This window comes from Lucilia cuprina, chromosome 5, assembly GCF_022045245.1.
Source record: "Lucilia cuprina isolate Lc7/37 chromosome 5, ASM2204524v1, whole genome shotgun sequence".
In the NCBI taxonomy this organism is placed as follows: Eukaryota; Metazoa; Arthropoda; class Insecta; order Diptera; family Calliphoridae; genus Lucilia; species Lucilia cuprina.
In genome coordinates, this window is record NC_060953.1 from 44,740,182 (window position 1) to 44,753,347 (window position 13,166).

At 27.5% G+C, this 13,166-nt stretch overlaps 2 long non-coding RNA genes across 3 annotated transcripts in view; both read left to right on the plus strand.

Annotated features, from left to right (window-relative positions):
* Positions 1–11,040: 11,040 nt before the first annotated feature.
* LOC124420332 lies at positions 11,041–11,768 on the plus strand. 2 transcript variants are annotated; one of them, XR_006941128.1, is made up of 2 exons: positions 11,041–11,423; positions 11,634–11,768. It is a non-coding gene; the product is annotated as an uncharacterized LOC124420332 (long non-coding RNA). The 2 variants fall into 2 exon arrangements; XR_006941127.1 differs by having other exon boundaries at positions 11,041–11,247.
* An 89-nt stretch (positions 11,769–11,857) lies between these two features.
* LOC111683346 overlaps positions 11,858–13,166 on the plus strand; it is a 44,964-nt gene continuing 43,655 nt past the window's right edge. Inside the window, exon 1 of the long non-coding RNA XR_006941126.1 lies at positions 11,858–12,036. This is a non-coding gene — a long non-coding RNA (uncharacterized LOC111683346). The remainder of the gene's footprint in view (positions 12,037–13,166) is intronic.

Genomic DNA, 13,166 nt, shown 5'->3' on the forward strand with positions numbered 1-13,166 from the left:
AACTGAACTAGAACTGAACTAGAACTGAACTAGAACTGAACTAGAATTGAACTAGAACTGAACTAGAACTGAAATAGAACTGAACTAGAACTGAACTAGAACTGAACTGTAACTAAACTGATCTGAATTAGAACTAAACGTAAACTCTTTAAATTTAGTTTAAAAATTATTTTGAATGAAAATTTTGTATAAAACTTCTATTTATTGAAAATTTGATTTCTTTTGAATATCGTGATAAGGAATAAAATAAAAGCTCTTGTGTTTATTATATATTAAGATCCCGTAATTATTTTGCCTTTTGTTTAATTGTTTTATAAAAGACTTTTTGTAGTTATTGTTTAACTTATTCTTAATAATACAAAGACATTTTAGCCAGTAATATAAAATACCTACACAAATGTTTTATGTTTTTAAAAAAAGAAAATTTTCTGTTTCTAAAATTATTTCTTAAGAAGTACTTACTGCTGCTTATAAATAAATGAAGAGGCAACAAAAAAACGCAACTCAACTTGAAAATATTTACAATTGTATAGAAAACCAAACGACCCGATCTCCCATTCCTTAAGTAAAAAAACACAACAACAAAGAATTCAAAAAGAAAATACATGATAAAAAGATAAAATAATTTTCACAATAAAAGACAAACTAAGTTTTGTTCAACTCCCCAAGTATTCTGAGCGCCATTGTAATTTTAGTAGATTAACAAGATGGTCGACAGGATAAGAAACTGTGTAGTAACATCAACTTGATACTTATTTCATTCTTAATTTTTTATTTTTTTGCTTTCTTCCAAGATTTTCTACATGGGAAATGAACATAAATTGAAATTTAAGTACTCATGCAAAAATGAATGAAAATAATAAAGTTGAAGGAAAGTGGCAGAAAAAAGTATAACATAATAAAAAATAAAGAAAAAAAATTTAAAATAATATCGTGAAAATAAATCGCAGAAAAATAATCAAAATGAAATAAAAGTTGCGGGTTTTTTCCTTCCTATTTTTAAATGCTATTAACGCCAAGAAATCAACAGAAAAAATGTTAACAAAAAGTGAAATCATAAAAAATATTGATTTCTATAAAAAAAATGGAAAACCCATTTAGTTTTACTTAAAAAAGGAAAAATTATAATTTAGGTTTTTTTATTTAGTAGCGGGAAACGTTTTAATAAATATTTTATTGTCGTCATTACAAAATTATTTGCTTTTAGTTTTATTGAGCTTCTAGTTTTTATGAATCATATTAAAGGCTATTTTTTAGAAACAGTCGGTCCAATTCGAAGCAACTTCTCTAAAAAATATCTGCAATTGGATCCAACTTTTCTGCATAAAGTTACCTTTTAAACGCAAGCAACCTTTCTTCGGAAAAGTCGTTAACAATTAAAAGCAATAATTTTAATATAAGTTGTCTCCAAGAAATAAATGGTTTTTGGAAAAGCAGACTCTAATTAAAAATAAATTTTCTACAAGATGTTATCACAGATTAAAAGCAATTTTTCTGAAAACGTTGTCTTCAATAGGAAGCAACTTTACAGAAAAAATTTATTTTTAATTGAAAGCAACTTTTCAGGTAAAAGTTGTCTTCAATTGAAATTAGAACTAAACTAGAACTGAACTAGAACTGAACTAGAACTGAACTAGAACTGAACTAGAACTGAACTAGAACTGAACTAGAACTGAACTAGAACTGAACTAGAACTGAACTAGAACTGAACTAGAACTGAACTAGAACTGAACTAGAACTGAACTAAAACTGAACTAGAAATGACCTAGAACTGAATTAGAACTAAACCAGAAGCAATTAGAACCAAGATTTCTAAGACAACGTCTCTCTTTCTACAGAAGATTATGTATCCAAGTTTTAACAACAAGTGGTTCGGGAATGTTTTTTTAATCACGACAAAATTGAAAGCCTATGCTTAGTTTTCTTCTTTTATTGTCTTTATCGAACCGGATAAGATCAAACAGAATTTAGAATTGTTTTGCCTTTTGGTTTTACATTAAAAATTATTATTATTTTTTTAATTTTAACACAGCATTAGTGAAATGTTCTCTCTTTAGTAAAATAAAATTTTGCAAAAGTAAGAAAAACGTTATCAAAAAATAAACTTTATGACTGCAAAGAAAAACAAAGAAATAAAAAAATAAAATTAATTTTCTTCTACTTTTTACTCATAGAACCACAATAGTCTTTAGAGCCTTAAGGTGTCCCAGTTGTTGCTGGGAAAAAACCTGGAAAATATACGTTAACAGAAAATAATAGAAAATAATAAATCATAACGAATACTTCAATGCCCTATAAAACATTTACATATAGCAACATTATTAAGTAAATTAAATTGTTTGAGTTTGAAATCTTTTTAAAAATAAATTTCTAAAAAGTATTTTTAAACCATTGAAATGTTTGATTTGTTGCTTTTTCAATTCATTACATTTCTCAATCCCCACAAATCCTTTGACCAACTCATTTTACCTTTTATAACTAAATAAAGTAATACACTTTTTTGTAAAAAAAAACGCATTACACTCACAACACAGCATACTTTGTGGCGAAACAGTTTTAAGTCCTTATACAACTACATATAAAAAAACTGCTTTTCACATAAATATATACATAATATGCCCTGCTGTTTTGGAATTAATGAGTCATTTTGAAAACTGTAAATAGAATTATTACTTAACTTTAGAATATAGATATGTGAACCTAAATAATAACTCTTCAAGAACAATAATATTTTTTGGAAAAATTCATTGTTTCCTTCCAAAACTACTGGGTATATATACGACGATATACATTTATTTATGTATTACATCATGTACTTTACATAATGTACACTTGAGTACAAGATTCTTTAAGATGCCAAAACAACAAAAAAACATCTTCATGTAAACCATGAAACACAGAGGGGTTTAGAACCAAAAAAAAAAAATAAAAAAATAGAAACAACAACAAAAGAAACATTGTTAAAACCAAAACAGAATACATTAAATCATAAAAATTCATTTTCCCAAGCAGACAATGCACCTGGTCTTAAAACTTACAAAACAAAAACTTCTTTACTTCGTTGACTGTTTTTTTTTTTGCATTTTTATTCCTGTCTGCATACAATTTGTCTCTTTTCTGGAGAAAAAAATTTTAAGAAAAAAAGTATTAAGCTTTTAAGACAATGGTACAAGCATTAAATATAAGAAAAAATTAAGATGAAAAATAAGAAATTATTGAAATTTTAATTAAAGTGAAAGCTTTAAAAACTGGACAACAAAAAACTTTTCTAAAATAGAAAATACATTCTACAAAATGTTGATTGCAATAAGACAACTTGTAAAAGAAAATGTTATAGACAAAATTGTATTTAATATAAAATACATTTTCTTGCAAAAGAAAATTTCAATAGTTGCAGTTGAAAGCAATTTAAATTGAAAGCAACTCTAACTTTGAGCAACTTTTTTAAGATATTATTTCCAGTTTAAAGCAACTTTTGCAAGAATATCTTAAACTTAATGCAACTTTTCTTGAACAAATTTTCTTTAACATAAAACAAATCTTCTAGTAATAAGTTGATTTCAATTAGCAACAACTTGAAAGCAACTTAAATTGAGTTATATTGTAGCAATTTTCTAGTAAAAAGTCGCCCTCAACTTACAGCAATTTTTCTAGAATAAATTGTTTTTAATTTATAAAAGGTTATTTTCAATTTAATGAAACTTTAGAAAAAGTTGTCTTCAATTGTAAGCAACTTTTCTAGTAAAACATTGTCTGCAATTGAAAGCAACTTTTCTAGTAAAACGTTGTCAGCAATTGGAAGCAACTTTTATAATAAATAGTTGTCTTTTATTGGAGGCAACATATCCTCCAAAAAGTTTCATTCAGTTGTAAGTTGTCTCCAATTTGAAGAAACTTTTGTATTAAAAAGTTTTCTTTTTAGAAAAAGTTTTATTAAATTTAAATCAACTTTTTAAGTAAAAAGTTATCTTAAGTTGGAAGCAACATTTCTAGCAAAAAATTGTTTTCAATTGGAAGCAAGTTTTTTAGCAAAAAGTTGTCTTCAGTTCGAAGTATCTTCTCTTGTTAAAAGTTGTCTTCAATTGGAAGCAACTGTCATTCGTAAAAAGTTGACTTTTAAAGAAAAAAATTGTTGTTATTAATTTTAAACAAAAAGTTGTCTTCAGTTCAAAGAATCTTCTGTAGTCAAAAGTTGTCTCCAATTGGCAGCAACATTCATTCTTAAAAAGTTGACTTTTAAAGAAAAAAATTGTTATTAATTTTAAACAAAAAGTTGTTTTCAGTTCGAAGCAACTTCTGTAGTCAAACGTTGTCTCCAATTGGAAGCAACTTTCATTCGTAAAAAGTTGACATTTATAGATAAAGTTGTCATTAATTTTAAGCAACTTTTTTGACAAAAAGTTGTCTTCAGTTTAAAGCAAATCTTTTAATAAATATTTGATTTTAACTAAAACTAAAACAACTTTTCTAAAAACTTTTTCTAGTAAAAGTTGTCCGCAACTTGAATCAACTTTTCTTAAATTTTTTTAATTTGAAGTAATTTATTTAAATAGAAACAAATGGGAAAAATTGTCTTTAATTAAAAGCAACATTTCTTCAATTGAAAGCAATTTTTTAGAATACAGCATAGAAGTTGTCTTCAGTTGAAAATAACTTTTATAGAAAAAGATGCCTTCAATTGGAAACAACTTTTCTAGAAAAAGTTATTTCTCAGTTTTCTTTTTTTTTTTTCTTCAATTGAAAGCAATTTTTTAGAATACAGCATATAAGTTGTCTTCAGTTGGAAGCAACTTTTCTAGTAAAAAGTTGTTTTAAATTAAAAGCAACTTTTCTCACTCTCTGCAACAAAACACTATTCTAAAAGGGATTTTAGTTTGAAGATACTTGATTCTAGAAAAAGTTGTCTTGAATTGATGCAACTTTTTAAAAATATTGAAAAAGGTGTCAACTTTGCTGTGGAAAAATTTAGTATAATTAGAAGCAATTTTTAAAAAAATTCGCAAACTAAGTTTAAAAATGTTTCTTTATCTTCTTCAACAATAATTAAAGCTTTTCCTTGATACGTATGTATGAAATGTGACTTTTGTTAAGCTAATCCTTAAAAAAAAGGAACTCAATCCATACGGAAAATTAAAGATATCACCCTCAAACCTGTGAAAACACACTTAAAACTTTCCAACTACAAAAAATTCTCTATTATTACACAATCAAGCATTCCTAAGACGGAATATTATGTGTAAGTATCCAACAATTAGGAAAAATAGTTTTCTCTCTCATTTTGCTCCTTTTTTTGGCATTTAAATACTCCCTCTTTCATAGACCCTTCAATAATCCATAATCACAGTTTAAGTACCTCCTTAAATTTCGTTTACGGATAATTAAAGACATTTAACAAAACTACTTTTTTATTTTCATAAGTTTATTCATATGGACATACACTTTTACGGCAAACAGGACATGAATTGTCAAACACACACATGAGCATATGGAACAACACATATGCTTGTGTGTGTGAGTTATATTTTGTAAAAATTAAGTTTTTTTTAAGACAACCTTTAAGTTGACAACAATCTAACTAAAAAGGAAAAGAAGAATAGAAGAACTATATAATAACAAAACAAGTTAAGTCTATAATAGTTTTCTTGATGAGGAATGGTAAAACTAAAAAGTACGGAAAAGTACTTTTTATCGATTTTATTTGGCTTTATTAAGAAAAATAGCTTTTTTTACGTTGAATTTCTAAAATTTTGAATTTTGAAATTTAGTAAGATTATAAAATTTATTTAAATTTTATAATTTTTTTTATTTTCTAAAAATTGAAATGTTTTGGACAAATATAACATTTAACAGATGTTTTTTGTAAATAAAAATTTTATACCGAAAAAAATTTTCCGAGTTAAAAATCAATGGAATCTAGGGTCAAATCGGGAGGTCGAACACATGGCTGTACACAAGGACAGACAGAGTTAATTAGTTAGTTAGTTAGTTAGTTAGTTAGTTAGTTAGTTAGTTAGTTAGTTAGTTAGTTAGTGAGTTAGTAAGTTAGTGAGTTAGTTAGTTAGTTAGTTAGTTAGTTAGTTAGATAGATAGATAGATAGATAGATAGATAGATAGATAGATAGATAGATAGATAGATAGATAGATAGATAGATAGATAGATAGATAGATAGATAGATAGATAGATAGATAGATAGATAGATAGTTAGTTAGTTAGTTAGTTAGTTTTTTAGTTAGTTAGATAGATAGATAGATAGATAGATAGATAGATAGATAGATAGATAGATAGATAGATAGATAGAGAGATAGTTAGTTAGTTAGTTAGTTAGTTAGTTAGTTAGTTAGTTAGTTAGTTAGTTAGTTAGTTAGTTTGTTTGTTTGTTAGTCAGTCAGATAGTTTGTAAGCTTGAAACCCCCGTTTGTAGTGTTTGGTACCTTCGGAACAAAAAAAGTCGACAAAGTGTCACTATTGTCTGACCTAAACGTAACCAAACACTTAGACACTTTAACAGTTTGTCATGTTCAAAGGCAAATCGAGTTAAATTGTGTGCACAAAGCGTAATGTGTAAAGATGAAGAAACGAAAACGTACACTGTATATGTATGGGTTCGCCTATTTAGAACAGTGATGGGCAAGCAATATATTAACATATTTATAACATTATATTTAGCAAAGGAAATTTTATTATCAAAGTGCAATATTTTATGGAATATTGCTTTGTCTTATTAACACTTTCTGCTCAAGATCCCTTATAGCAGTTTTTTAAATATGTTCCTTGCTGATAAACTCACAAACAAACAAAAACCTAAGCGAAATAAAAGAAAACAAAGTTCCAAATAGATGTTTGTACAAGTGTGCAATGCAGTAAAGGCACTTTTAAGTTTGGACAGCAAAAGCAATTGCAAAAAGCTTTGACTAACAACAATTACAACAACGACTAGTATTACGACATGAAAAAAAAAACAAACAAACTTATTTTCTTTTTTAAAAGGTACTACACAAAATGTTGACAACAAACAACTGCAAACTTGTATGGGTTTGACAAGAACTGAACACTTTGTAGAGTGTTATTTTAAACAAATGTCTTTCGTTATTGTTGCTTATGTTGTTATTCTTGCAGGTTGGTTTAGGGTTAATATAAACTAGTACTAAGTAACTAAATTGAGCAGTTAAGTTAGGGTGCTAAAAATGAATGTGATCGCCCTCTAAATAAGAACAATTAACAAAGATCAATATCACTAAGTATCTGTCATTTAACTCCCCTAATTAATAATTAGCAAAATTTATTTCTTCAGCCTCAAATAGTAGCTTTAAGGATATTTCCACTTGTATAGATGATTTTATTATTCGATAAATACTGTATGTTAGAAACAAAGAAACGAACAAAAGAAAAAAATTAAACAAAATCACTTCAAAATTGTAATTTCATATGACTTGAGGTAATTTGAGTAGTTGTAGTAGTTACTCTTATGTACCCATAGATAGACCACGTCTTTTGGTCATGCTTTAATGGTAAATTGTTCCAATCGTAGAACACACCCCAAAAATAAATTCTTTGTGTGTTCGGTTTTCGTTTTTTGCTTTTTTTTGTGACACTTCTTTGTGTTTTTTGGCATAAATGTTGCAAGTGAGTGCTTAACTAAATACAAAAAATGCACTTTTAAATAAAGAAAAGGATTACAATTTTAAAGGATAAAAAGGTATCATTTCCACATGTGGCTTGCTGTAGTAAATAGGTAGTTGAGTTTATAATAAGGGGAACGTATTTGCTTATTTAACTGTAGGTCTTAAGTTTGTTTAAATAGTTCTGTATATATGATAAATATGTTCTGTATGCTTTGTAATTTTTAAATGTGTTTTAAATTAAGAATTGTAAGCAAATCATTGAAATGCCATTTACATTTATTTAAATATTGTTAAAAATCTTAGTACAAATTTTACCTATATATGAATGTTTGTGTATAAAATTAATTTTTTTTTAAGGATTTTGGTGTCTAATTATAAGATTCAAAAATAACCCTAAATTTCTAATTGACTTCAACTTCAGCTCTTGTTTAGTTATAGTTCAGTTCTAGTTCAGTTCTAGTTCAGTTCTAGTTCAGTTCTAGTTCAGTTCTAGTTCAGTTCTAGTTCAGTTCTAGTTCAGTTCTAGTTCAGTTCTAGTTCAGTTCTAGTTCAGTTCTAGTTCAGTTCTAGTTCAGTTCTAGTTCAGTTCTAGTTCAGTTCTAGTTCAGTTCTAGTTCAGTTCTAGTTCAGTTCTAGTTCAGTTCTAGTTCAGTTCTAGTTCAGTTCTAAGGTCTTTTGCCACAATAGCAGACGATTAAATAATAAAGTGATAGGCAAAAAACATTTTTAATGTTATAAGTAATTTTCCAAATAAAACTAAAAATTGTTAATCATACGCCATGTGGACCTTAAAAACAGACTTATGTGTGAGGAATATTTGAAAAAAATTCTAAAATGTTTCTATTTTTAATTAAATCACAAATCGTGTTAAAAATCTATTTGGAAAAACAAATCACTTGTTTTATCTTTAAAAGAAAACAGTTGAATTAACAACAAATTGTTACTGTTAAACGAAATTTTTTTTATTTTTACAAACTATTAACTTTATTTATTTATTTTTTTAGTCTGAAATACAAGCATGTTTAAATTCAATCATTTGCTATGCCCAAGGTAACCAATTTTTTCGGAAAAATATTTCGCTTTTTAAATACTAGCAAATAAAACTGGCTTCATGTTATTTAACTTCGAAAAACAATTGTATGTTGCACTATAATTATATTATTTTATTAAATCGTGAAATAAAGTAAATCAACACCTATGGATTATGTAAACAAAAAAAGGAAATAGAATTCATTGTATACAATAAACATTAAACTCTAGAAAAAAACTTATTGCAACACAACTAATCAATTGATATATTCTCTGTGTAAATAACATGATATTATCTTAAAAATGTTTAATTCAAAACAATTTAACAAATGAAATTTGTTTAAAATGCAGTGAATTTTTCCTATTTGGATTTGTGTCGATTCGACTAATTGTCCAAGCTTTACTTAAGATATTTTACACCTCAGATTATCTTAATGAATGATTCGATACTTTTTGTTTATTAATGTATTGTATGTATTTGTTTTAAATGAAAAACACGACATATAATTGATACCAATTACACAGATGGAAACTAAGTATTTATTTTGCTACATTTAATAAATTTAACTTTGATAGCTAAGACTAAAGTCCTTAGTTTATAGTCAAGCATTAAGATAGTCAATAATATTGACTAGTCATAAAGACTATAAAATGATTTAAAGACTATATACTGATCTATACTCAAATTATAGACTTATCTATAGTCATACTATAGATAGTCAAACTATAGACTCATCCGTAGTCAAAACTAAAGACTGATCTATAGTTAAGACTATAGACTGATCTATAGTCAAGACAATAGAATGATCTATAGTCAACTGACTGATATATAGTCAAGACTATAGACTGATCTATAGTCAAGACTATAGACTGATCTATAGTCAAAACTATAGACTGATCTATAGTCAAGACTATAAACTAATCTATAGTCAAGACTATAAACTGATCTATAGTCAAGACTATAAACTGATCTATAGTCAAGACTATAAACTGATCTATAGTCAAGACTATAGACTGATCTATAGTCAAGTCGATAGACTGATCTGAAGTCAAGTCTATAGACTGATCTGAAATCAAGACTATAGACTTATCTATAGTCAAGACTATAGAATGATCTATAGTCAAGACTATAGACTGATATATAGTCAAGACTATAGACTGTTCTATAGTCGAGACTATAGACCGATCTATAGTCAAGACTATAGACTGATCTATAGTCAAAACTATAGACTGATCTATAGTCATGACTATAAACTGATCTATAGTCAAGACTATAAACTGATCCATAGTCAAGACTATAGACTGTTCTATGGTCAAGACTATAGACTGATCTACAGTCAAAAATATAGACTGATCTATAGTCAAGACTAAAAACTGATCTATAGTCAAGACTATAGACTGATCTATAGTCAAGACTATAGACTGACCTATAGTCAAGACTATAGACTGATCTATAGTCTAGACTATAGACTGATCTATAGTCAAGACTATAGACTGATCTCTAGTCAAAACTATAAACTGATCTATAGTCAAGACTATAAACTGATCTATAGTCAAGACTATAAACTGATCTATAGTCAAGAATATACACTGATCTATAGTCAAGTCTATAGACTGATCTGAAGTCAAGACTATAGACTGGTCTATACTCAAGATTATAGACCGGTCTATACTAAAGACTATAGACTGGTCTATATACAAGTCTATAGATTGGTATATACTTAAGATTATAGACTGGTCTATACTCAAGACTATAGTTTAGATTTTTGTCATGAACTGCAGTGGTCAGTAGTCAAGACTACATAAGACTTGACTTTAGACTGCTTTATAGTGTACAGTCAATACTATAGAGTGAATTGTAAACAATCAGTTATATAGACTATACTCAATCTGTTCGTTAGTAAAGCCTTATGGAGTGATCAATAGTTAAAGCTATAACAGATTCGGCATTCTTAAAATAACGTAACCGTGAAAAGTTTATAGAATTTGTTACTTCAACCTTAAAATTTGTATTAATCATACGTAGTGGAGTACCTTTAAAAAAGTCTAGTTTTTATTGAATTTTAAAGCAGTTATAGTTTTGTTTTACTGTAACAAACCAATGCTAAAAATACCATTATTTTTCTCCTCTAATGCTATAATTTTCAACTAAGAAACAGAAGCTAGTAAAATATTACAGTAAAATTGGTCGAAAATGAACCTTTGGAACTTATTCATACAAACTAATACAATTCATGCAGAAATTACTACTAATATTTATTTAAACACATAAATAACAAGCATGCGCTCTAAAATTACCATACACACGACGAGTAAGCAGACTATGATTAACAAATAAACAATGACTACAGAAAGGTGAACAGCGTCCAAGCTTAAGAAAACACAAGATATTGCAAATGATGAGACGTTCTGTGGCAAAGACTTGCACAATTTAAAATCAGTTACTTCTGGTGGCTGCTCGTGGACGGTTGTTTTAAGCGGACTAAATAAAAAGGAATAAAAAAAGTGGTATTAGAGAAAAAGCAAGAAGAGCGAAAAGGATATAAATTAAGCTCTTTTTATATGAAAAAAGAGATTTTTTCCATTCTCTTAAAGGTAAAAGAAATGCAGTTATTAAAAAGATAAGAGAAAAAGGTGTTTTATTAAAAAGAGCATTACAAAGATAACAGTGTTTAATTGAGAAGAAATGCATTAAAATGAAATTAAAATAAACAACAGCAACAAAAACAACAAAATATATAAAAATATTAAACAACAAATTTAGCAGTTTGGTATGAGAGTGTATATTACAACAACTACAAAGAATAATTTAGATAAATTGTAAATCAAAAGAAAAGTGACAAAAAAAGAGTAAAAACTAACAAAACAAGGAGTGCAGATTTGTTGATTTTCTTTTGTTGTTGCTTTTGTAAATATAAAATTCATGTTTATGCAATTTTTTTTTTGCTGTTAATTGTTGGTGTTTTTTCGTGTTTTTACAGAGATAACGGTAAAACATTTATAAAGGATTGCTCTCGCAGTCTGTCGTGTTGAAAACGTTGAACTAGACGGTTGCTTGCTGAGGCTGGTCTGTTGGTGTTAGAATATATTAAATGATTAAAATTAAAGAAGTTAAATGATAATCTAAATAAAAAAAATTAAATAAAATTGAAAAGTTTAAGAAAAAAGTAAATAATTAAAAATTTTTGTGAAAAGTAATTACTAATATAAAAAATATACTTCGACAATTGAGGCCAAAAAAGAAACAAGTTAGTTTTTAAAGAAAAACATAAAAAAGTGAAAAAAATATTTTGAAATTAAAAAAAATCTAAAAAAAAAAAAATACTAAAACTTGTCTCCTGCTTGCAAAATTAAAAGGATACTTAAAAATTATTCGTTAAACCGGTAAGAAATAAATAAATTTCTTTAATTTTAAATAAAAATTTTGTAGTTTTTGTTTAAAATGTTAAATTTTCTTTAATGTGAAGTTTTTTTTTTCTGCCAAATGTGAATTACATTACCGGCTTTTTTCCCTGTTATAATTATCAGTTTGATAAACTTTTTAGCAGAGTTGCTCAAAATATTTGGAACACTTTGCGGCAAAAGTACTTTTTTGGATTAATTGCGATTTTGTTGGTTAAATTAAAAGAAAATGTGGTTTAAATAAAAAAAAAATGTGTTAAGATAAATCGGGGGAAATAAATGTATACTGGTTATACGAAATCATCGGACCTGCCCTGAAATATTAAACGCTTGTCATATATCTTGGCCAAGTGGAACATTAAAGCAAATACCCGTAGAAATCCGTTGCTACACGGACGGTTCTTAATTGGGAGACAAAATTGGTCTGAGGTTCTTTATTGAAGACCCAGAAATAACAAGTAAAAGTGTAGTATTCCACTTAGACGAATCTTTTATACCGTATGCAGCTGTTTTAAGTCAGTAATGTGCCTTTAAATCAATTTCTGAAGAGGGCCTTATATAGGGTTAATGTCAATTATGGACTAATCTTCAGCGCTATACACGTATTTGTAAGGCTTTACGAAAACGTGAACCGATATTGACCATTTTCAATACCAAACCTAATAGGGAATATTTGTGAAAAATTTCAATTCTCTAGCTTTTTCCGTTGGAACTCTATCGTGCTTTCAACATACATACGGAAAGACATCAGCTAGATCATCTTAGAATTTAATAAGAACCCAAAATATATAAACCATTATGGGTCTATAAATCAATGTGTTATAAACGGAATGACAAAGAATACCAGGCATTGGAAGGGCAAATGTATTAACTTTAAGGGGGAGGTAGCCCGACGAAGTTAAATTGAAGCAAAAATATTCGATATAACGAAGGCTGAATTCAATATATGGACAAGAGAATCCCATAAAGCCTCTTGCAATAATAATACGTTGGGTAGAACCACAAAGATTCTACAGGTTGACCCTGATGAGAGCAAGGCAAGAAATCTCCTCATAAAAAACAAGTCTGCGTTTAGAATGTCCTGTGGAAAGGATAGTGAAACTTTGGAGCAT